Source organism: Vombatus ursinus, unplaced genomic scaffold, assembly GCF_900497805.2.
Source record: "Vombatus ursinus unplaced genomic scaffold, bare-nosed wombat genome assembly UNPS02014812.1, whole genome shotgun sequence".
NCBI classification, from domain to species: domain Eukaryota; kingdom Metazoa; phylum Chordata; class Mammalia; order Diprotodontia; family Vombatidae; genus Vombatus; species Vombatus ursinus.
In genome coordinates this window covers 14,914,943-14,940,981 of record NW_020954590.1, presented here as the reverse complement: position 1 = coordinate 14,940,981, position 26,039 = coordinate 14,914,943, and the positions used below count along the sequence as shown (strand labels likewise).

Here is a 26,039-nt window from a genome sequence, read left to right as displayed (position 1 = left end):
ATTCCTTAAAGACAGGAACCAAATGTGTCACCCTCCCCCCCCACACACACACACATACACATCTAGCACCTAGCACAGTACTCGGCATATGGCAAGCATTTAAAATTGACATCCTAACTAAATGCTTCATATCCATTCCAGATCAGATACCATTCCACTCACTTCACTATTCACAAGCAGATGAATTTTGGAAAGTGCCAATCCCAAGGCTCTTACAATATGATGATATTATTCACATGGTAGAGTAGTAACGTGAAACTTCCACCAGCAGGAAGAGACAGATCAATTCATCACAGTTTTAATTACAAACGTAGCTGGCAGAGAAGATATTCAATAGTCTTAAACCTTCCTTCTGGTTTATTCTAATAAACATCTAATTATTTCATGACCAATTATTATTTCTCATACTCAGACCTGTCTTTTGAGGTGGATACTCTTGGTTTTTCTAGAGGCAATTTCTAGTAGCTCATGATGATTATATATATCTTTATTTCTTGGATAAATAGAGGCAGCATGGTTTCACAGGGTTGAGTTATGAATCTCTCAACTGCCATTCACAACCAATGTGTTCATGGACAAGTCATTTCTCTCTTGGCCTCAGTTTCCCCCATTTTAAAAGAAGCGATTGGACTAAATTATTTCAAATGCTTCTTCTAAATTATCTGTTAAGGAGAAGAAGGAGGAAAAGGAGGAGGGGGAGAGGGAAAGGGGGAAAGAGGAGGGAAGGAGGAGGGTGGAGAGGAGGAAAAGAAGAAGGAAGAGAAGAAAAAGGAGAAGGAGGAAGAGGAGGGGGAGGAGAAAAAGGAGGAGAAGGAGCAGAAAGAAGAAAGAAGGAGGACAAGGAGGAGGAAGAGAGGGAGAATTACGTCCCAGAGGCTTAGCAAATACAAATGTTTCCACAGGCTAAGAAACCAAGAAGTTGCAACAAAGTAAATGTTTTATGAATTGACCGCGGTGAACAGTAATCGCTACTAAGCTCCCTCCACATCCTGTGAAGTGACTTCTGCTCTGGAACCCAATCAGTATTTCTCTGCTGCCCCAGTCTTTCTCAGCACACAAAGTTCCTGCCTTTACCCCAGCATTCTGTGGTATCCCAGTCACATGAGGAAGTCAGTAGGGGTAAAGGGCAATTCTGTGCTCAGTTTGAGATGGTCAGTAAGTTAAGGAACCTCAAACTGGTAGAAACTCTGCCAAGAACATCCATTACATCCTTCCTCAAGCCTAAAAAAAAAAAAAAAAATGCAAAAGACACTGACTCAGTCCAGCTAAACCATGGAGGGAGCTAGGGCAAAAATAGTGTGTGGAGTTGTACCAGGCCTGAAGGGAAAGGACATCTAATTAAGATCAGTCATATCCCCTCAGAAGTTATTTGGAGTAGGGACCAAAAATGATGAAGAGTCAGTTTCCTGATATGGAAGGAGACAGACATTTTTGAGGTTCCGTCACAGAGGTAAATCTATAAGAGGGAGAGGGAGCGAAAGACAGAGATAGGGAGACAGAGACAGAGAGAGACGGAGAGACAGAGGAACTGAGAGAGATACAGAGAGACAAACACAGAGAGTTACAATATCAGTGACAAGGGAATATAAAGGGTGAAAGTGAAAACAACAAAACTCCCAGGAGGAAGAAAACCGTTTAAAAAATTAGGGAACCAATAGATAAATCAACAGAGAAGATACTAAAATCAGAAGACTGCCAAGACATCTAAAAGATTGCTCTATGATAAACCGAACCAATCAGAAAGACTAGGAGGCAAGTTGCCTCAACCACATCATTACCTAATTTGTGAATCATGTAGAAACTACAACTTTAGTCCCAGGTTTCAAAGAGATGCATTGCCCTCCATTTCAATTTCAAACCATCGGAAAACACAGAAGCCTTGGAAATAAATACTTGTACAAGATCAGTTTCAATCTTTGCTTAGTGGAATTGAAGAACCCCCTTCTTTTTACTCAGTTAATAGAGGAGCAGATTGAGAGACTGGGTGTTCTCTGAGGCTCCATGCTTGGAAATCCCCTACCTTCTCTTCACCTCTACCTGGGAAAATCCTCTTTCAGGTCTCAGCTTAGGCAATTTCTACTTTATGAAACCTTCTCTGATCCACCCATTTACTGCTGAAAATAAACTGTCTTTCATCAACTTTTCCTAGAACACTAAGAACATCTCTCTGGATGTGTCCTTTGGTCCCCTATCACTCACTTCCTAATCTATATTTGTATTTACCTGTGTTTGTGTTTACTTTGAATTTGTATTTGTAATTTGTATTTACTTGTGCACATTTTGGAACTCTCTCTCCACTCTTGCAGAGCTTCTTGGAACACGGGCTGGGCCCCCTTTTAGATATGAATATTAGCATGGCTTTGAGAAATCAATTGGATGGATATCATGACATGTCACTTTCCTCTTCTAAAGTTCAATCATCTCATTAATATATGGGAAATTGAACTAAATGATCTCTAAGATCTCTCCAAGCTATAAAATACTAAGACATTTACTAAGTTTTAGCCTTCTTAGCTATCTGTCTCCCCTGAGAATGCAATGATGTTTTTTTCCGATATTAATACAGTTTTTAAACTTACACACTTTTAAGTTATGAGGCCTATTCCGCTTTTAACAATAAGTCTTAGTCTGTCCCTGAAATTCATTTCTAGCCTTTCTTTTTCTATTCTTACTCTTAAAATTTTCTCTTTTAAAGCAATTTTGTTTCTTCACCCTCAGTCCTTCAACCAAGCTCATCCTCCTCTCTAACCAACTTTCTTTTTCTTTTTTTACCAATCCATACTAAGCTATGTTTTTTGCTTTAAAATTTTTTTTATTCTCAATCCTCCTTCAAACACTGTTCTTCATGAGTAAGGATGTTCTTTGGGTAGGACCAAGACATGATTCTGACCTGCAACTAGTGCAGGGTGAATGATCAAAGAACTAGACCAGACTGTCAACATTAAAGGGCAGAAATTCCTCTCTGGATGACCCTGGGCAAGTTACTTGACACTTCCATGCCCTCTTCCTTCATCGACCCCAAACTATAGTCCTCTACTGTGGTATGACATGCAGAGCCATCCACAGAGGTCCCATCACTATCCTATGGGCCACATTCCTCCTCCCCTTCTTCCCCCTTCCCTTCCATCTCACTACATTTTACAGAGCTCTATTAAAACTATTACCTAAAGTTTTTAACTCTAGCAATAAAGCCTTTGCAAGCATTGGAGCTTCTCCCCATTCATCCCAAATGTTCCATAACCTATAAAGAGATGGCTGTAAAGACAGGCTTTCATTACTAAGTGCTTTGTTGTTGGCATGCTCCTAAAATAATACTTTGAGGTCTACAGATTCCTCTAGAGACCCAGCTTACACAGGGACAAGGTGGCTAGATGTGTTTGTGAGTCTGGTGTATTGTGTATATGTGTGTGTGTGTTTATTGTTCATACTGTAAACTGGGGCTGTTTATAGTTTAAAGCCTCACAGAGGCTGGGAGGCAAGTCTCGAAGTAGAAAGTACTATGTCATGTGGGAGAGAAGATGGAAGCTTGTCACTAATTTTCTACTTAAGTGATTCAATGTGTTAGTGACAGAAGTTAAGCTGGCTGTTTTGAAGAAGGAAAATAATTGTATTTATTTGAATCCTCTGACTCCAAATGATGCCTGTGTTTGTTTCAATCCTCTAGTGTCAAAGTAGAACTGAATTTTTATGAAGACTTAACTAATGAAATTTTCATTAAACTTTCTGTCTCCCAGACCATATTGATTTACTTAGCTGAAGACTTGCACTGTTTTCAGGGTTTTGTCTTCCCTTTCTCTGCCTGAGCCTGGCAGTCTCTTTTGGCTAACATCAAACATCTCTACAAATTTCTTAGCCCTGTAGTCTTTAGAGAATGGAGTAAGAAGGAGCTGTGTAAAGACATGAGTGCAGCATATTTGTAATCAGAGTGTGACTTGGAGCTATCTCTATCTGTGTCACTTGGAACAAGTTACTCAACCTCTCAGCCTCAGTTTCCACCTCTATAAAATAAGGGGGTTGTATCACATGACTTCCAAGGTCCCTTGTCACTCTAAATCTATGCTCCTACAGCATTAGCAAGTGTCTTATTAAGAAGATGGGGTATCTTTTTCAGCTTTTTTTCCCTTTTATTCCCAGCAATAACTAGCAAGACATAGGTGTTTAAAAACAGTGAACTGAACTTCCCAGCCTATGATTTCTTTAAATCTCATTTAAGTTATTTAACCTCATTAAATCTGTTTCTTCATCCAAAAAATATGGATAATCATATTTGCTCTACCCACCTCATGGAGTTATTATGAAGAAAGCATTTATGGTACTATATAAATATGAACCATTATTTCTATTATTATAAAATTATGTGGTAAGAGATGTTGAGCAAAAATGTTCCTCTGGAATAAACAAAATATTCATGGATCACATTGCCAAAGGAGATATCTCTGATGCTCATTGGGCCCAGTGCACTGAATAACTACAAAAGATGCATAGTGAATGAATCAACATAACTAGACCTTCTGGTTCATTCCAGAGCCTTGTATCATAATAACCTATCCAGGGGTGGGAAACCTACAGCCTCAAGGTCACATATGGCCCTTTGACTGAATTCAAACATCACAGAACAAATCCCCTTAATATAAGGATTTGTTCTGTAAAACTTGGACTCAGTCAAAGGCTTCACCCAAGGACTTAGAAGGCCACATGTGGTGTCTAGGCCACAGGTTCCCCACCCCAAATATTCTTTTCTTTTCTTTTTTGAGGCAAGCAGGGTTAAGTGACTTGCCCAGGGTCACATAACTATATATACTCTTTTTCGATAACATTACATTCTCCTGGCAGGAGATAGACTGACTGTTGGACCAGGAGTCAGGAAGACTTGAGTTGAAATTCAGTCTTATACACTAACTAGTTGTGTGATCTTGGGTAAGTCATTTAACCTCTGTCTGCCTTAGCTTCCTCATCAGTAAAATGGGAATAATAATAGCACTTACCTCCCAAGGCTGTGAGAATAAAATGAAATATTTCTAAAGTAATTTGCAAACCTTGAAGCATAATATTAATGTTCTCTATTATTATTATTTCATCTTTTGATTATTTCATATTTATCCTGTATGTAGCTTGTTTGTACACATTTGTTTGCAATATTGGAAGCTCCTTGAGGACAGAGAATATATCCCCAGTGCTTAATCCAGTGCCTAGCATGTAGTAGTCACTTAATAAATGTTTATTAACTGACATTATTTATAATAATAACAATAATAATTAGAGGCAGTATATTACATGAGAAGCAGAGTAGATTTTTCAGTAAGAGTGCCTCTGTTCTAATCCTGGCTCTGCTACTTATTACCTCAGTGACCTTGGGCAAGTCACTTAATACTTCTGGGCCTCAGTTGAAAGGTTAGGACTGCAGGGCCTCTAAATTCCTTTTCAGCTTTAAATCTATTACCCTCCTTTAGTTAGTGTAGGTAAACAGTAAAATAAAAAAACTTATAGTAAACTTTGTAAACTGTTCCTTGATTGTTGAATTGGTAAAATTATATTTGGGGGTAAATTTAATCTCCTTCTCCTTCCTCATTTGGCACAAGGGAGTCCAGATCAACTTTCTTCATGCTACAGTGAGGTTTACTCTAGCTAGAGCAGATTTGAGGAAGGAGCCTTGATTATGGCCATTATCCAATCATCTGATTTCTGTTTCATTTGGCCAATGTATCAATCTGGCCTTAAGACATATTCCCCCTTACAGGTTGCATATAGCTAGAAGAAAGGTCCTTCCATATAAATCTCAAATTACTCCTGAAATAAGTATAAAATTGATGAATTTCTCATTAAAAATCATTTTTTTTAAAAGAGCAAAATGTAATCTCTATTATCTGCCTTTGGAAAACTATAGCTTGTGGTGTGTATCTCTCTAAGGACAAATAAAAATAAAGCCACATCCAGAATTGTGGACAGAGTGAGTGCCAGGGAAAATACTACTACCTAAGGGTATCAAAGCACATAAATACTTCCCTTACCTCCTTACTAATGCAGGAAATTCTTACAATAGAAGACAAGATCTAACACTTCTTTGAAAAGAAAGTTTCCAAATGCAAATACCCCAGAGGAGGCAACACATGGACTTAGATTCACACCAAGCAATGAATTACTAATAGAAATCTCTCCAGATTTGACAGATAAAAAAAATTTTTTTAAATAGAGTTTAAGTGCCTTCAACGTTCTGAGGTTCCAAAAAAAAAAAAAAGCACAGTCCTCTACATGTTCACAAATAAGTGTAAACAAGTGAGAAAATTATTAAGTTTGTTTAGACCAGTGCGGATATATATGTGAGGGACTGTTTGGTACCAGCTACTGCCAGATGGGGGTTGTGCCAACGTGGGACGGAAACTGGGTACCAGAAAGTAACTGGAGCTCTTGCTCCAGGGGCAGAGGCGGTGCTGGGCGGAGTTGTGGTGCACTGGGATGGGATCTGGGTTCAGAGAGGTAACCGGAGCTCACGCTCCCGAGACTGGAGCGGTGCTGGATGGAGCTGTGACAGGCTGGGGAGGAAGCGGGGTACAGGGAAGTGGCCGGAGTGCGCGTTCCCTAGGCAAGGACTGTGCCGCTTGGAGGGGGACGGCAGAGAGCAAACTCTCTCTGTCTAGCCTCCTTCTTTAGGTACTATGCCTTCCTGCCTGGCCTTGCTGTGATGATTATTGAATAAAGTTCAGGTTTTTGCACCCCCCGATCGGCTCGTTTCTGATTTACCCGGGTGGCCTCCGATGATACGTGAGTATGACCCTGGTTGGCTGATTTGATTGAAAGAGTGTGCGCAGTTTGGACCAGCACATATATATACATACAGACACACATAAATATATGTGTGTGTGTATATATATGTATGTATGTTGTTCAGTTGTTTCAGTCATATCTGACTCTGTGACTCTACTTGAGGTTCTCTTGGCAAAGATACTGCTGGGTGGCTTGTCATTTCCTTCTCCAGCTCATTTTACAGATAAGAGACTGAGACAAAAAGGATTAAGTGATTTGCCCAGGGTCACACAGCTAGTAAGTATCTGAAGGCAGATTTGAACTGAGGAAGATGAGTCTTCCTGGCTCCAGGCTGCTACTGTATAGACTGTGCCACTTAGCTGACACACACACACGTATATGTAAACACATACATGTATATAAACACACATGCACGTAATATATACACATACATATGTGCTTATATGTATGTGTGTGTGTATATACACACACACATACACACATATGGAAGTGTTACCTGAGCTGGGTGAAAAGTAGGTAGAATTGAATTGAGAGAAAATCCATTTCAAACAAACAAAGAGAAAAATAATAATTGATGAGCATACAAGCCTTGAGGTTTACAAAATACAAGAGCACAGATTTAGGGCTGGAGTGGTCTCAGAGAACATGGAGTGAAAACTCCTTATTTCAAAGCTGAGGAAACTGAGTTGAAGTGATTTACCTAAGGTCACGCAGGTAGTAAAGTGTCAGAGCTAGGGGCAGACCTCAAGGCCACTCTCCCTCCCACACTGGACATGCACCCTGTCACAACTACCCTGAGAGGTAGGAAAGGGTATTCTGGAGTCAACTTAAACTGGTAGATTAAATTTTAAAATGTGTCATGTGTACTTTTTTTTTTCAAAGAATTGGTCATTACACATTTTTCAGCATATCACTGGAGATAGGGTCTCCCCATTTTAAAGATGAAGAAATTGAGGCTTGGAGAGTTGAAATGTCCAGCCCAGGGTTACACAGTTAGCCACAGGGTGGAGGGAGGAATGAGATGCCACGTCTGGCATGGAAACAGAAGAGATAAGAGTGGGAGCAGATTTGAAATGGAGAGAAGACAAAGAGAGACTACAGACACTAGGAACTGATTGTGGATTTAGAGTGAGGAAGAGACAAAGTTTCCCTGTGTCATGACTTCTCCTAGAGCAAGAATGGAGAACCTGTGGCCTTGAGGCCACATGTTCCCCACCTCTGTCCTAGAACCAGTGAAAGCTCTGTCCTGGCAGACAGCTGAAAGATATAATTGCTATAATATTTTAGTGATCCATTCTGCACCTCATTCCTTAAGGTTTAACACATATTTAAATAGTGCCCTGTGCCATTTATAGAATAGGAACTGGGCCTATGATTTCACTGCAGCTAATAGTCTTAAAGAGTCAGAATATGGTAGAGGAGTCTTATGCCCAACATTTGCCTGGCTTCAAGGCCCTTTCAATATTCACGCATGTACTGCTTCAGTTGTATATACATATTAGGCAATAAATAGATGCATGTTGAACTGTAACCAATAATATTCTACTTAGAATCAAAGTGTAATAGAAGGAATGTTAATAGTGAACTCACCTTCCACCCAATCCAGAAATCTCCTCTACAGTATTTCTTTAAGCAACAGAGTGCTTAGCACCTTACAAGGCACCCCAAGCTATTACTGGATAACTTTAATGTAGTTTACCTGTTTATGTTGACCTGAAGCCTACCTCTTTGTAATTTCTACCCACTGAGCCTAACAGCCACTAAAATAATCGACTGCCCCCTTTCACATTACAGCCTTTGAGGATAATAGAGTAGAGAGAACATGAGACAAAGTCAAAAGAACTAGGTTCCTATTCCACCTTGGATGCCACCTCACAGTGTGTACCTGGGTAAGTCATTTTTCACTCCTATAGATATATTTTCCTTATCTGTAAAATATGGAGATTGAAATAAATAATCTCTAAAGCCCCATTGGGCTCTAACATAATTTTTTGATAATGAAATATTTGGAAATAACTGTCATGTGTCCCCTTGGCCTTTACAGGTTAATATCTACACTACAGTATGTTTTCTTGTATGTTACCTTAAATGTAGGGGCAGCAAGATGGCACAATGGAGAAAGTGCTGGGCTTGTAGTCAGGAAGACCTCAAATCTGGTCTTAGATACTTATTAGCTATGTGACCCTAGGCAAGTCACTTAACCTTTGTTTGCCTCCATTTTCTTGACTGGAAAATGGGGAGAATAATAGCACTTAGCTCCAAAGGTTGTTAAGAGTATCAAATGAGATAATACCTGTACAGTGCCTGACACATAGTGCTACATAAAATCCCAATCCCCATTAAAGTAAGAGCATTTAAAAATTTTCTGTTATTGATAGACTAAAACTAAGGTCACTATCTTTTAAATTATATTTCTCTAATGAAATAAGGCACCCTTGAAGTTAAACACAATGGAACCATAACAGACAACATAAAACATCAGCCACCCTTTTATGCACATATTTATAGTTTATCTCTAAAGTGACATGCCCTGATGGTCTTCTTAATGACCGTATCATTCCATGGAATTTCTGAGCTGTAGACAGCTCCCGCTGTTGGACTTACCCAATGGGAAAATCTGAACAGACAAGGAAAAATCTATTTCCCAGGAGATAATAGTTGAATTGTTGACATATATCTCCTGCTCTTTAATTCCTTTTCCAGAACCAGAGCTAAAGTTTAAAAACAGGGAGGTCTTCATCTTAAAAGTGATCATTTTTTTTGAGAGGTTTAAGTTTGTAGAAGACAAGTTAAAGGAAATGTCCTTCTGATACTGATTGTGTGTGTGTGTGTGTGTGTGTGTGTGTGTGTGTGTGCTAGGTTTAAAATGGGATATTGTATTTGGATGATCCCAAAACAGTCTGAATATTTGGACTTTATTATTGCTTTCCCTCTAGACTGGAAGAAAGTGAAATTTTAAGCAATGAATATGGAGAATGTCTTTTCCTTTACTCATTTTCAGTAATAGACTCTAGAAGGAAAATCAATCAGTTGCTTAGACTTTACTATACTTTTCACCTTCCAAATGACTAGTACAGCTTTTTTTTTTTAAAGTGTTCATGTTTTCACAATTGTCTTTTATTCTTTTTAAAGGCAAAAGTAAAAATTTATACCAAGCAGCAGCAAATACCTGCTCTAATATTCCAGCCAATACATGACTGTTACTTAGCCACAATAAGATCTGGAGAACAAATTGAAAAGAAAAGAAAAAAAATGGCTCAAATCTCAAGACAAAATCAACATTTTTAAGAGGTGATTTTATTTTATTTTTTAAAGCTAATAGTTCCCATATTGACCATAAATGTCTTTTTAATTCATAACATGTCTTTAGACTTCTTAAATATGCTGCAATACAATTTGGAACATTTAATTTTCATGATACAAATATGCAGTTATATTGTTGTGTATCTACTACTGGCAATTGTTCTTCTCACAATCATCAGTAATTTAATAAGGAATCTAATTAATTGCCAGATCAATAGTCTTTTTTCAAATCCTCAACCTCTGAGCTTCCTACAGCATTTGATACTGTTGAACACCCCTCTCCCACCTAAGTGTGTTCTTCCACTAGCTTCAATGACACAACAAAAACTCTTCTGGTTCCTCCTTTTCTGTCTCCACCAACACTCCCTCCTCTTTCCCTAACATCATAGTAGCTAACAAAGTAGGACAAAACCACAAGGTTCTCTTCTGCATACTCTTTCCCTTAGTGAGCTCATCTACTCCCACACTTCCATTTCTGCTCTGCTACTCCCTAGCTATATGACCATGGGCAAGAATAAGATGAGACTAGACTGTATAACTTCAGGTATCTCTTTCCATGCTAACAATTCTTTATTACTCTTTATCAACTTTTATGTCAGTAGTACTGACATAAAAGCTTAAGAAGTAGCTGAAGAATTCAACTATCATCTTTTTGCAGACAATTTTCAATTTTTCATATCTAGCCCTGACTTCTCTCCCACAAACCCAAGTGTCTACCTGACTCCATCAGAGTGTCTCAATAGAACCTCAGGCTTAGCACTTTTTAAAAATGGATATATTAGAAAGAATGTAGAACTGGGAAGGCTGAACTTGGAGTGATAGACCTTCATTTCATACCCTAGTTATGGCATTTACTTCCTGAATGACCTTCGGCAAGTCATCTAACCTCTCTGAGTCTCAGTTTCATTCATAAAATGAAGGGGTTGAATTAGTGAACCCTTCCAGCTCTGAATCTATGGTCCTATGATCTTTCCCATCTAAATTTGTCCCTCTTCCTGATTTCCTAATGTCTGTCAATGACATTATTATTCTCCCCCTCATTTACACTCATGGTTTCAGAGTTATCTCCAGGACCACATACTCAGTCATCAATTCCTATACATTCTCTCTGCCCCATATCTCCTGATATTGTCTTTTCCTCATTCCCACTGCCAGCATCCTATTTCGGGTCCCAGTTACCTCCTCACTGCAACTATTGCAACAGTGTCTTAAGAAGTCAGTCTGCTTTTAGCTGCTTTACTCTCCAATCCATTGAGAAGTAAGCTAGATTAGTTTCCATAAGGTTCAGATTTCAACATAGTCCTCCATTAATTGAAACTTTGCAAAGAGATACTGGATTCTAAAGGCTGGTTTTTGTGACTTTCCACAATCTGTTTAATTTCATACCCTTCCCTTCCTCCTCCTTCTTGTGTACTCTACCCTCTAGTCAAGCCCTCGAACCAGTGGTGCTAGGCCACCCTGATCAGGGCTGCTCATCCACCTTTGGTATCCATCTTCACCCAACTCTCACTTCTGGCTCCAAGAAGCTATAGCATGTTCAGTGCCTTGGATGACTACTTTGCACAACTCTGTCTCACTTAAATTTAATTCATGCACAAGTCAAGACAACACCTGTGATGCCATTGGTCCTCTTTGAAAATGAAGAATGACAACACCAGCTAGTGAAATTGGACCACTGTCTGCCTCATGTATATGGCCAGGGTTCTTCTATCTCCTCACTTTGCACTTTTACCTGTTCCTAGAATTCCCTCCTTTTTCTATCTTGGCCTGTAACAGCCTAGGGAAGAGAAGTGGTAGACTTGGAACCAGGAAAACCTAAGTTCAAATTGTGCCATAGACACTTAATAGCTGTATGACCATGGACAAATCACTTAATGTCTTTCTGCCCCAGTTTCCTGCCTTTGTTATAAAAATTAAGATAATGTTAACTACCTTGTAAGGTCATTGTGAGGATCAGATGAGATTAGATAGATAGACAGACAGAGAGATAGATAGACAGATAGATAAATGATAGACAGACATAGGTAGAGATACACATGTACTCTGCAGGCCTTAAAATCATATGTTAGTTATCATTATCATCATCACTATTATTATTATTATCATTATTATTATTATTATTATTCAAGGTCTAGTTCTAACACCAGCTTTCCTGCAAGGAGTTTTTTGAGCTTCCATCTGGAAACAATCTCTCCTTTATCTGATCTCATGGTATTTTTTTATTCCTCTTTTTTAAATTAAATTGTTTTAAATTAAATTGTTTTTGGTTTTGTATCTCCAGCATCTAGCACAATGTTTAGTACTTAGTTTGGATTTAATAATAAAATGCTACTTGAATTATATATCTAGTTTATTGCCTTCATTAATTTTGGGGGGGGCAAGGCAATCGGGGTTAAGTGACTTGCCGAGGGTCACACAGTTAGTAGGTGTCAAGTGTCTGAGGCTGAATATGAACTTAGGTTCTCCTGACTCTAGGGCTGGTGCTCTATCCGCTGTGCTTCAATTTTAGGCTATATTTTTGACTTTAGCACTAGCTGCCCCTGAATTTTAAAGATTTTTTTAAGGGCAAAATGAGTTATATTTTCCTTAACTTTTTATCTCCCCCAGAGTTGAATTGTGCACATTGTCCATATCCAATGATAATAATTGCTTGAGGAATGTGAGAATGAAAGGACAATATCAAAAATAAATAAATGAATGAATGAATGAATAAATAAATAAATAAAAATAGTTTGTATGTGATTTTTTGTCCTTGTAGTTTATTTGACTCATTCCTACACACCCCATCAATCCCATTTCTACTACAGTTGTCTACAGAAAGCCACTGTGGTGCATTTACCTCTTTGGCAGCAGGTGAGGCTTTTTTGGCCAATTGCTTTATCCCCAGTATCCTGTCTCCACTCATATCTGAGCCATCTGTCATTGAGTGAAGAAACACAATTGTCTGATATACTACAGATAGAACTAAATGTACAAACATCTGAAACTAGATCTTGATTTATTGTTGCTAATAATGACACCATGGATGGCCATGGAAAATAGGACAGAATCAGACAATAGCCACACTGCTGTCTCTTTTTGTTTGGTAGTTTGCTTCTAGATTCCCTGCTGATATTTAGTGGTAGATAAACTTTGCATATAATTCCAGAGGGATAACAGTAACGTGACCCACAGATTTACCATTCTTCAATCCATCAACATTGCTAAATGAAAATAACGCTCTTGCAGCAGTGGGGAAAGGGTCTCTGGTGGATGATGTCTAAACAATGTAATTTGGCAAGACAAGAAAACTCCAATGGCCAATTAGGCTAACAAGGATGGCATCTGTGGTTTCAGTGATTCTTGGAAGTTTCTGGTAAGAAAAATGCTCTCTATCAATGAGGGTCTATATCTTGTCTGTCAGTGATAGCCTTAGACAGTTTCCCAGAATACTGTGAGTTCAAGTAACTTGCCTTGCTTCAAGAAGCCAGTATGTGTCTGAGACAAGACTTGTACCCTGGTCTGTCTGTATCCATGGCTAACTCTATATCACCTCTCTGATGGCAAATTAAGGCCAAGAAAGTGGAAAATCCCACTCAGCCTGCTAAATGAATGCCTTTTGAATGAAAAAACATTTAGTAAGCACTTACTATATGCCAAGCACTGGAAATACAAATAGATAAAGTGAGAGAATGTAACTCTTTTGACAATTGATTTTTTTTTCTTTTCAAATTTTTAAACCTCCTATTCAGTTTCTATGTCTTCAAAGACAAAATAGAGATTGATGTGATGGAATGTTAGAACAAAAAAGAGATCTCAGAAGTCTTACAATCTAGTCTCCTCATTTTAGGCCCATAGAGGCCTACTGGTTTGCCCATGGTCGTGTAGCTATTTAGTGAAAAAACAAGAAAAGAAATGATCTCAGGTGCCCTGACCAATTGAGGAATTTCAGGATTACCTCCCAGTGACATGCAAGCACCAAAACTTAATATTTAAGCATGCAAAACACTGGGTACTTTATGTTTGTTTCTTTTGTTCTCCCTTTCAATTGAGAAATATGTAATTGTTATTCCAGGACTAACCTACTTCAATTCAGAGAAGCTCATAGCCTCAGAGAGACTACAGGGTAATGACTTTTTCAGCCACAGTGATTCTCAAAGGTTCACCTACTAAGTTGTAAAGCATCACCATCTTCATTTTGGAGAGAATAACCACAATGATGAATTTACAGAACCTTGATGAAAGTACACAGATAATTTACCTTGAAGGAGCCATTTTCCATTGTTCATGTAGGTGGTTTTGGTTTTCTTTATGTCCATCTTTAGTTAATTTTTTTTAATGAGCTACTGAATCATCATATAACAGCATCTAGATAAATTCACTCAAAAGAGTGAATAATTAATTATGTAACATTAGTTTCTCCTTGACAACAGTTTTTATCTAGACTTGAGATCACTGAGCTGACTTCAGATGCTTTGAATCCATGGCTGCAGAGATTAATCCTCCAAATCACAGTCTATTATTTGAAAGTCATTGTTCTAGATTGTGCTTTTTCTGGACCCCTCCAAGTTCTGTATATTTTTGTTAGAAATGAAATTGCATGATATGAAAAAGAAGTAAAATTCCAAATATGTTTAAGTCTAACTTTCAATGGCTGAACATAACTGTTAAGATCTTAAATGTGAACTAGAGGAACATCATTTACTTAGATCATTTAAGAAAACTTCAAAGGACTGAGAGTCACTTTTCTTTTTCTTATTTTATTCTAGCTTTATATCAGGGATATAGCCATTTTTTCACTTTCAGAGTAGTAGATGTGCTGTTAAGATGCCTATCTGCCTCACAAGGCCTTTGTGAGAAAAGTGCTGAACTAACTTTACTATTCTCTATAAATGTTAGTTTTATTCACTTACACTTCTGCCACTTGTCTATTTTAAATTGTACACTTGGGTTAGGCAGATGCAATGTACTTTAGCTTGGATAGTACTCAGAACAATTCCATATCTGTGAATGTTCATTAATATGTTAGTCATATATCTGTGACCCATAAACTATGGCAGAGCACTAGATATGTGTGAGAATGCTTTCAGTATGAAGACTTTTGAAGTGAGACTTCTTTCTTAATTATCATATCAATAATTAACTGTGTCGTGATTTAATATTTGTTGCACCATCTACCTAATGATATTTTTTAAACAAGGATAAGGACTGGACTTCTGATTTCATTAGTATGGTGAATTCCTCCGAAAAAGCACCTTCTTGGCTATTTATAGCCTTAGAAAGTTGTCCTGGGCAGTGGTTCTCAAAGTATGGTCCAGGGACCCCGGGGAGTTCCTGACACTGTTTTAGAGGGTTATGATGTCAAAACCATTTTCACAATAATATGAAAACATTTGAATTTCTAATATAGTAACTTATGTGTATATACATACATACATACATACATACATACATAAATGAAAACTCATTAGTAGGAGTTCTCAATAATTTTTGAGTGTAAAGGGGTCCTGAGACCAAAAAGCCTGAGAACCACTGAGAACCATTGAGAACCATTGATGACTTTGCTCAGGGTAACAGTCAATATGTGACTGAAGTGGGATTTGAGCCTAGGTCTTTCTGACTTGAAGCCTAGTTTTCTACCCACAGTGCCATGGCCCCTAGCAATAGTCTGAGGAAAAAAGCTAATGATAGTTGTTAAAAGGATTATTTTTTCCATGAGTGGGAAGGTATTTCCCCTCCATAAATCAAAATCAGCAGAGATTCCTTGAAAGTATTTGAAAATAAATACTATGAAATGGTCAAATGGATGAGTAATATCAATGATTTGGGAGTTCCCTCTAATAATCCATCTAATATCTATATATCCTGTGCAACCATGTGACCTGTCCTTCCATAATTTTGCTATAAGGGATTGACTGAATATGCAGGAGGCTTTCTTTGTTTTCTTCTGACATTGTAAAGTTACCAGTGGAGCATGAAGGCTGTTCTATCACCCATGTCCCTCAACATGTTACCAGCCCATATACTCTACATATCCTACATTTCCCTGATGGTATTCTTTAATCTTGTTTTTCAGAGTTCTTTATTGGTCATATGTCACAGTCTCTCATACCTACTAGCTCCTTTCCATCGAATTACGAATGACATTTATTTAAATTCTCTGGGGACTATTAGAGTCCTCACCTCACTTTTATATATTAATGTAAGTAAAATGGTAATATTAAGAAGATGATGGGCCTTTCTTTCCATGAGAAGGTTGGAGTCATGAAGTAAGGGTTGTGTAGCCTGTTCCCCTCTCTTTTACTGTTCCAAATCTGGAACCAACTCATTGAAAGATATAACAATAGAACTAACCATGGGTAGTGACATTCTCATTATAAACCATTAGATGATATATCAAACAGAGTGGCATACTTGTCAGAGTTGTGAGGGAGAAGCCCCACCATAGAGACCAAATTGGAGAGGATTTCTTGCCTAATGGTAAGGCCATTCAGATGTTCTCACTTTTGCATGTCACACTGGAAGAATAGCACCCTGGAACATCATAGAGTTTCATAGAAAAAGTTTGTAACTAACCAAAGTTTTGTCTGATTATCCTCACAGAAAAGACCGAATGGATTAAGAATATTGTGGATCAATACACATACATATGTATATGTATATGTATGTACACATGGATACTTACATACATCATTTTAACTGGAAGAACTTTGAAGAAGAATAGTAGTAAAAAGGTCACCAAGGAAATTTATAATAGGAAAATAAAATGGGTTTGTTATTTGGAAAAATTGAAGTATGTCAGTTAGACAACCAAGAGGAGGCCTCCAGGACACTGATTGGCCCCCCTTTGGTGAACTTATGGGAAAACATGGACAAAGGTTGCCCAAGATGGCAGGCATGAATCTCTATTGCTGGAGGGAACTTCCAAATTGATGAGATCAGAGATCTGTTGGCCTATAACCATGTATTTCTATACTCTTATTTTTCTTGGTAATACTATATTTCCTACACATAACTCAGAGCTATATCGAAGGCAGAACTTTGCCTCTGGATGCCAAAATTTAAAGGACTCTGAGAGTACACAAGGGCCTTCAGTAGCAGCTTCATGTACACTCAGAGTACACTTCCACTCCCTTGCATGCACCACTCCCCACACTGCTCCTTGTACCACATGCAAAAAATTGCTGTAAGTACTAACTTCATGCAATGAAAGTTAGTTTATTTAGAAAATATATTAACTAGGAGTCAGGAAATGTTCCCTTCTTAATGTGACTTGAGTTAACTCTTTTAGACGTTATCTTCATGGGATCAGAGCATTTAGAGCTGACAAGTTCCTTGGAGATCATTTAGTCCAAGGCCTTCATTTTACAGGTTAGAGAACTGAGGCCAAAAGAAGTGAAATAACTTATAGAATGACAGAGCCAGGATTTGAGTTGAAAGTTTCATGATTCTAAATCTAGAGTTTCATTTGCAACTCTGTAGCTGCCTCCTCTGATCAGTTGATAATGTAAATTAGTCTAATTGTAATGATAATAATAATAATAATAATAAAAATAGCACTTACATAGCACTCTAAGGTCTGCAAAGCCCTTTACAAATATTATATCATCCTCACACAACCCTATAAGGTAAGTTTTTTATAATTCCCATTTTATAAATGAAGAAACTGAGGCAGACAAAGGTTAAAGGACTTGCCTAGGGTCACATAGCAAGTCAGATGTCTAAGGGATGGATCCGAACTTAGATCTTCCTGACTCTAGGTCTAGCACTCTGACCACTGTGCCAACATGCTGCCTATTTCAAAGATAAAGAAATAGATTTATAGAGATTAAATAATTTGCACAATGACTTGTAGTAAGTTAATGGCAGATCTGAGAATAGAACTCAGGTCTCCTGACTTACAGTCCACTGGGCTTAGACTTTCCAAATCATCATGCTGCCTCTCAAGGATTATTCCAAAATAGTCTCATCAATTTAATATTGATATGCATGTTGGGGTATATGAAACTATATCAATAAGAAAATACTATATCATGTACTGTTTCAAAATCAATTTCATTCTACCATATAATTATATCAAATATAATCTTGAGTAAATTCAAGAGAGATTTTAATGCTTTATTATTATCATTATTATTATTATTATTATTCTGCATTACCTTAAATGTCTGATTATGACAAAGAGGTGACCTTAGGTTCTCAAAACCTATGAAAGTTGAGTGACTATAGCTGTTAAATCAATGAGGTCCAAAAGAAAGGAACTTTGATCTACCAAAATGTAAACTTCAAAGAAAGGACCTATGTATATTTTCATTTATTTATTTATTTATATTATTTATTTATTTTTATTTATATCAGCACTTTTGTAAGAACAAAGAACTGGAAAATAAGTAGTAGTTGATTGGAGTGAGGGGTTGGTGGTTAAACAAACTGTAGTAATGAAGTTACAGGAATGTTCCTGTGAGTTACTATAATAATTACTATAAGACATTAAGGATATGAAGAATAGAAAGTTGTCTGGGAAGACACAGATGGATAAACTAATTTAATATGCATGTTGGGGTATATGAAACTAAATTAAAGCAAAGTAAATTAAGCAGAACCAGGGAGACAAAATAACAAAGATCACAACCATTTGAAATGAAAAAAAAGAAAAAGAAAAAGAAATAAGCAAAAACAACACTGACAGCATTATAATTATAATGACTAAACTAAGCTCCAAAGAATGGCTGAGAAAATGTATCTCTGTCCTTTCATTGAAAAAGTAGAGCACTATGGGTATGACAGTGCATGTACTGTCAGACTAAGTTGACATGTGGGTGAGTTTAACTGAACTTCCTTACCTCCCCCCACTAAAACTCTTTCTTTTTTTTATTGTTATAAGGTGTATATAATAGGACAAACCTTCCCCTGCCTCAGGTTAGATTCTTTCCTTTCACCCACAACTTGGTGTGGCTTTATCTAAAAATATGACAAAGCTGCCTTAGGGCTTCATTATTCTGTATATTTGGCCCCAGCTTTCTGGTCTTCTAAGTGCATAAAAAGCCCGAGCTTGGAATCTAGCTCCTTTAGACTTGGTCAATTTCTGAAGCCTGCAGCAGTGATATTTCCCTCCTTGATGCAATAGCCATGTTTCCATATAGAGTAAAGGTGTGCAGCCTCTGAAGAGGCTCAGCGCTCCTGTATCCTTGCTGCATATTTTTACCGTTAGGTCCAAGTCATCCTTCTTGGGCTAAATGTTCAAAGACTTGTGAGTGCCTCATTTCTTCCCATGTTGAAGCTGAACTAAGAGTGCTGTCAAGAGAGTACAGTCATGCAGTTGACAATAAGGGATGGTTCTCTGGGGAGGGGAAGAGAGAAGGATGGCTTTGGTAATGATATTAAAAAAGAGAGATATCAATTTTTTTTTCAAAAGGATATAAATTTTATGAGGACAAAAGGATCCCTCATAAAATTTACTACCTGGTTTCCCTACACCCAAGCACTATGTTCTATATGCTTGAAAAAGTCAGGATTTATTAAGCAACTAGTATAAGCCAAGCAAATGGCAGGGACTATGGGGAACAAAGGCAAAAGTAAAACAGTCCCTGCTCTTGAGGAGCTTATAATTTATAGGTAGGAGAAAGTACAGGTAGATGTAGATGTGTGTATGTCTGAAAATAAACACATACACCTATATTAGATCCAATACAAAACAAAAGGAAACCACAGATTCCATGAAATGAAAGGAAAGAAAGAAAGTATTCCAGGCATGGGAGACAAGCAGAACAAAGGCACAAAGACAGGAGATGGAGAGCCATGTGTGAAAAGGTACACAGTAAATATTAAAAAAATGAATAGAACTGACTACCATAAGTGTTTAAGGTGTGTGTGTGTGTGTGTGTTGTGTGTGTGTTTATGTAAAATCTGGGAAAACTGCAAGATAAATTATATACAGATGATAAGAAAGTCATGAAGGATGGAGGATAGAAAAACTGTTGGGTGTGAGTCAAACTTTTAATTTTTTTTCAAAATCATAAAAAAAAATTTTTTTTTGAAAAATATATAAATATAATAAGACTCCAAACCAATAGAAATCCATATATACAAGATCTGAATTCAGGCCTTCCCGACTCCAAGTCTAGTATCCACTATGCCACCTAACTACCTCAAAGTGTCATAGCTACTAGTAGGCAAATACAAGTTTCAAACCCAAGACTTCTTACAAAGTCTAGCCTTCTTTCCACTTCACTCGGTGCTCAATTAAAAGCTGGATGATTTAAGCTGACTATCTGTCCTTCATTCAACATACTATCCACAGAGAACATTCATGTTATTTTTACTACTTATCAGGTTATTCTGCAACTATAACCAAAATATTATACTGGGGATAAGTGGCCAGACTGGAGGAGAACAAAATAGAACTAGCTGATTATATATCACATAGAGGAGGAAATCAATTTGGAAGCAATGGGTGCTTTCTTAGGCATTCTCATGCAGAACTTTCAAGCTTGTAGCACTGTATGTTTTCTATAATCCCATTTCTCTTTAAATCACATTCAACCCCTCTTTGTGTGCTACTGATGTTAAGCATGAATGAATTCGGCCCTTGCACCATTAAAAACAAAAAAGCTTCTTACTTGCAGGAATGCATTGGCAGGAGTCCACAGGAACAAGATTTAACTTCTGAGCATGGCAGCCGGTATGTGCAGCTAATGGGTGGTCTTTGTTGAAAAAGCTTATAAACTTCACTGTCTTGGTTGTTCAGGCCTTGGCATCATCATTCTTTACCTGCCTACTCAAGTACGTGCCAACAAATTTTTAAATGTTGAAGGAAGGTTGTACAGACAGTCTTCATTTAAAACTTACAAATGATTGAATTTAACAAACCACAAAAACTTCCTGGATAATTGTGCGTATCATTGACCTACAAGCACTTTGCTCTCTGTTGAAATATCTTAGTATGACTCCTAGGCAACAGCTGAAATGTATTTTGCCCCTGCTGGATCCCCCTCCCCCAAGGGTTGCCACCCATTTCTCCCCAGTAAAGTATTTGGATTTAAATTACTGGAAGCTGTCAGAAACCAACTAAACGGATTTCATGAATAAGTTCAAATTCAGAAGTATGTTAAACATATTGAGAGATTACAAGAACACACCAGTATCTTCTACCAAACAAACTTAAAAAAAAATTGCTCTGCCTTCCAGTCTTTCACTGATGATCAGAGGGAGGGATCCTAAACAGAACTATTTTAAACTATTTAAATAGAACTATGTTTCCATTCTTATTCATTTATTGAGGAACCGTGCTTTGTCCCACCTGCTAAATGATGTCACCCCTTTGTTTAAAAGACAGAAGATGCAGCCAAGCCTACAATGGGCTGAGTCTTTCAGAAGCTAGCTCTTCTGTAGGACTGTTTTCCAGTTTGAAAACACTTAAGTTATACTCCATCTGCATCTATTCCCCTAGCTGTGTGTGAAACATTTATGGGGAAAATGGTTCATTCTCCCAGCTGTATTTTAGTCAACAAATCTCTTTATATCCTTGATATTTAACCCAATACTTTACTCATAAAACTTTATAGAGGAATTGGATGTGATCTAAATGTCCATTTGCCAAATCTTTTGAAGGGTGACTTTGTCAATTGAAATAACAGGGACTTCAAGTCACAAAAAGGTCACCAGTAGAAAGCATCATTACTGTTAGGGATGTCCATTTCCTACTAGATTGTGTATATGGGGTGTCCCCAAAGTCCTAGTGCAGTTTTAAGCTTATTAGCTTCAATAGCTTGAAACTGCACCAAGACTTAGGGGATCCCGTGTATCATATTAGGATCCTTACTGGTCATCTGCTTAATAAAAACTTATGATTTTAGCAAAAAAGTTCCAGAGGCATCTTATACAATCTAACCTTTCCAGCTTGTCTTATTATATAGTTCACACCTTTTGTAATGGCTAGTTTTAGATGTTTGGAAAAAAATTTTGAGGAAAATCAAAATCTATAGCTCCAATTCCATTTCTTACTGGAACATCTGTAAGACTTGAATTTATTCCATTTAAATAAAAACAAAATTAGTGAGGAGCATCTTGAGACTATGTTATCAGTGTTTCTATAGCATAGCATTTATTCTTAGCCATTCTTTCCCTCGTCTCTACAACATAATGGGAAATCTTACATTTACTTATCTGTATACTTACAGATATATCTATATCTGTATCTATATCTATATCTACACATACTTCTCCCTCCCCACCTATCCCCAGGATAATAAAAGCCCTTCAAGGCCATGGACTGGTACTTTTTTGTCTTTATATCCCTAACTGGTATCCCCAGCATAGTACCTGGTGTACAGTAGGTGTTGAAAATGCTTATCATATTGAATTAAAGTGCATCTTGTTTCTGTGGTAATGTAACTGACTGCACAGTGAAGCTTGGCAGCTGGGCTGCTCTTGAGAGTGAAAGTAGAAGACATTTTCCTTGCCCAGGCTAACTAAGCCCAGGTGAAGGATACAATGACAGGTGAAGAACAAAAGAGGAAAATCTTCCCTTCTTCATCCTAGAAGAATTGTGTTCTCCTGAGTAATGTAAACAATCAGATCCCCAAGTTATTAAAATTATTTAAATCTGCTGGTGCAAATAGTAATTTGAGGAGATCATCAACCCTGTTTTTTGGGAGGGTGACTTATTGGGAAGTGGTCAGGATGAAGAAAAAAAGAAAATGAGCTGAGTGTGGTTGGTTCATACTTGAAATTCCTGCTACCTGAGGGCCTGAGGTTGATGGATCTCTCAAGCTCTGGAGTTCAGAGCTGGAGTAGGCTAAACTTGTCAGATGACCACAACTCTTGTTATTTATTGTTTGTCCTTAATTCTCGAAGAAGACCATGACATCAGGGAGGTGATCTACATGTTTATTTGCCAGATCTTTTGAAGGGTGAGTTGGTCAATTGAAATAACAGAGACTTCAAGTAAAAAAAAAATGTCACCAGTACAAAGCAACAATGCTGTTAGAGATGTCCATTTCCTACCAGATTCTGTATATAGAGTGTCCACAAAGTCCTAGTACAGTTGTAAGCTCATTAGTTTTAATAGCTTGAAGCTTCAAGAAGACTTTGGGGACCCTCTATAACTTATTAGGATCCTTGCTGATCATCTGCTTAATAAAAACTTAAGATTTTAGCAGAAAGTTCCAGAGGCATCCTATACAAGGTAATCTTCTCAGCTTGTCTTAAGTAGTTTCCACTTTTTATGAAGGCTAGTTTTAGATGTTTGGAAAAAAAGATTGAGGGAAATTAAAATCTATGGATCAGGTTTCATTCCTAAATTGAAGCTTTCCATCCACCACATCTCAAAGTCTACAAAAGGGTGGTGATTTCTCCTAGTGGAGAGATCACCTATACTGACAAAATGATGAATCTTTGAAATAAGGTAGTGAAATGATCCCATAATATGTCATTTTATTAGTGGCCTCACTGACAAGAGGGGGACTTTGTCCCAGATAAATGCCAAATAAATGACAGCTGTAACTTTGATAGCATGTTGGTACAGTTTCCATATTAGAACACATACTTAGCTGAAATTCAAATACAAATGTTAGGTGCAAGGAAATAGAAGAAACAAAGCTGGGGAAAAGTAATTAGTGAAAAAATCCCTGGATATTAGTAGAAGAGACTTAGACTATCTGATACTTTTAAGAATTTATATACATTCTAATTCTGTTAAGAACACAGGTCAAATCCCATGACTATAAAATCTTGTAGAAGAAAACAATCCTAAATGCTTTAAATCCACTTATTCAAGCTATTTTTGTTAGAACATAATTCTAGGAAAATAAAGAATGGATAGTCTCTTAGTCTATACTGTAATGACAAAATAACTACAAATATGTCACTATGTAAATGGAAGGAACCTGGGGGAAAATGAAACAATATTATGCAATTATAATGAAAATTCAACATCTTGTTGAAGACAGGAGAAAATACACCTGTAGGGGGACAATAGGTGTGGAGCAATCAGCTGTTGACATACGTGGTGGGTATGTTGGTTAGTTTTCCTGAAACCCTTTCCCTCTTCTGCCCCTACTCTGGCCCCACCTTTATTTATTTGATTGTTTGGTTGGTTGCTTGATAATAAGGAATGGCTCCCTCCGGAGGGCAAGGAAGATTGGTCTACAAGTTACCTGGCCATTTATCACTGTGGCTACTTACTACATATTGGGCAAGTCATCTAATGGCTCACTGCCTCTCAGGGTTTCAAGTTCCTGCTCTGTAAAACTAAAATTAAACAAATGAACCCTTGAGAAGACTAAAATTATCCACAGTACTCATTTTATAGATGAGGAACCTGATAGAGAGGTACAGCAACTTAACCCAGGGCACACAAGTAGTAAGCAAGGAATAGTGGCCCTTGAAACCAATTCAATTCTCATTTGGGAAAAAGAAAAAAAAAAACCAACAACTGGAACCAAGATCCTTTTTGGAATAGGGTCTGAATCTTCTCCAAATTGCCAACATTTGTGAGTTTTCTATGATTTATTTATGATGATTGTTAGCTACTTGAAGTGAGGGACCATGTCCAATGCATTTTTTTTTTAATCTCCCCCAGGTCCTAGTACAATGGATGGATATTGTAAATGCTCAAGGAATATTTGTTGAATCACTTAATGTCAGACTTTAAAAACTTAGAATTTTCATTCTTTTTTATAGGATCTGGGCTTTCTAACCAGTATGTTAACAAGCATCCATGTGTTCCAAAGTTATCATTAGCAGATAGGTTTCCAGCATCTCCTTTAATTCATTAAACAACAGCTCTTCCCAGGTAGGACTGCCTCATAAGGGCTATTTATATTACCCAAATCTCTCTTCCGTAATTCTAAGTAACCCTTACCCTTCTCTTTCTCTCTATTAGAAAATCTAAACTCAGAGTTCACTTTAGATTGAGAGGATCTGCCCCTCCCACCAAACTGCTCTTTATAGCTGTATTAAGGGTGGCAGCCCTCTCTCCTACTTGACTACCAGGAGTCAAGCTAATTGTTTTCAAAGTCCTCCTGGGACAAAGTACCCTATACCTACCAAAGGTATATAGAGAGTTTTTTCTTAACGTGCTCTTGTGTCACACACACACACACACACACACACACACACACACACACACACACACACCCCTTGCCTCCTCGTATCTTGAAAATGCATAGATAAACTACAGGAAAAAAAAAAAGGAAATAACTGAAGTGCTGCATTTCTGAATCATCTCCTAAGTACGTCCTGACAAAGGAAAATCTCAGTGAGTTGCAACCTAGAAATGCCACTTTCCTGGACCAATCCTCTCATCTCGCATATTGCCTTGAGTTGGCATCTCAGGGAATAATCTCAAGGTATAAGCCAATGCTTTTTCTGGCTCTCATATCGTCACAGATGCCTTTTATATTTCTTTAAGTAACTATTAATCAACTCTCAAGGGGCATAGGCTAGAAAACTTTGACTTGATTTCCCCACAGGTCCCCGCTTCCCCACATCCCCCCCCCACTCTCTCTTTACTTTCATTGGATTTAATCCCCTCTCAAACTGCACAATGGAACAGCCAGAGGTAAAGATAAGGAGATAAAACCCGCAAGCCTTGGTATTGTGTTTGCTAATCTGTACCATTTACATAAGGGTTAGAGGGCCAGTTTTGTCATTTAAACAGGCTTAAAAGCCCCTTTGCAAATGAGATTTAGGCTCTACAAAAGCTTGCATTCTAGGAACTGCCTGGAGCTTCTGCTGGCCTTGCTGTGGGGAGCTGACTTGGCTGAAGGAAGACCTGGCTACTTGTTTGGCCTCACCACAGTGGATGCAAAATTGCTCCCTGCAGCCGAGACCCAAGGGAGAGCAAAGTGATTAATTTTTTTTCAAGAGGTAAGGAAGGTGTAACAAAGCAGTTAATAGCATCCTAATAATAGGATCCTGAAAGGTCCAGACTTTTCACTAATGCCATTGCCTTAACATTAGTTTTGAACTTTTCAAATTCAGAAACAGGCCTT

At 37.7% G+C, this 26,039-nt stretch overlaps 1 protein-coding gene across 2 annotated transcripts in view; it reads right to left on the bottom strand.

Annotated features, from left to right (window-relative positions):
* The window catches only part of LOC114054099 (uncharacterized protein C8orf34 homolog), a 393,219-nt gene that overhangs the window by 143,464 nt on the left and 223,716 nt on the right, over positions 1–26,039 (bottom strand). The window lies entirely within an intron of this gene.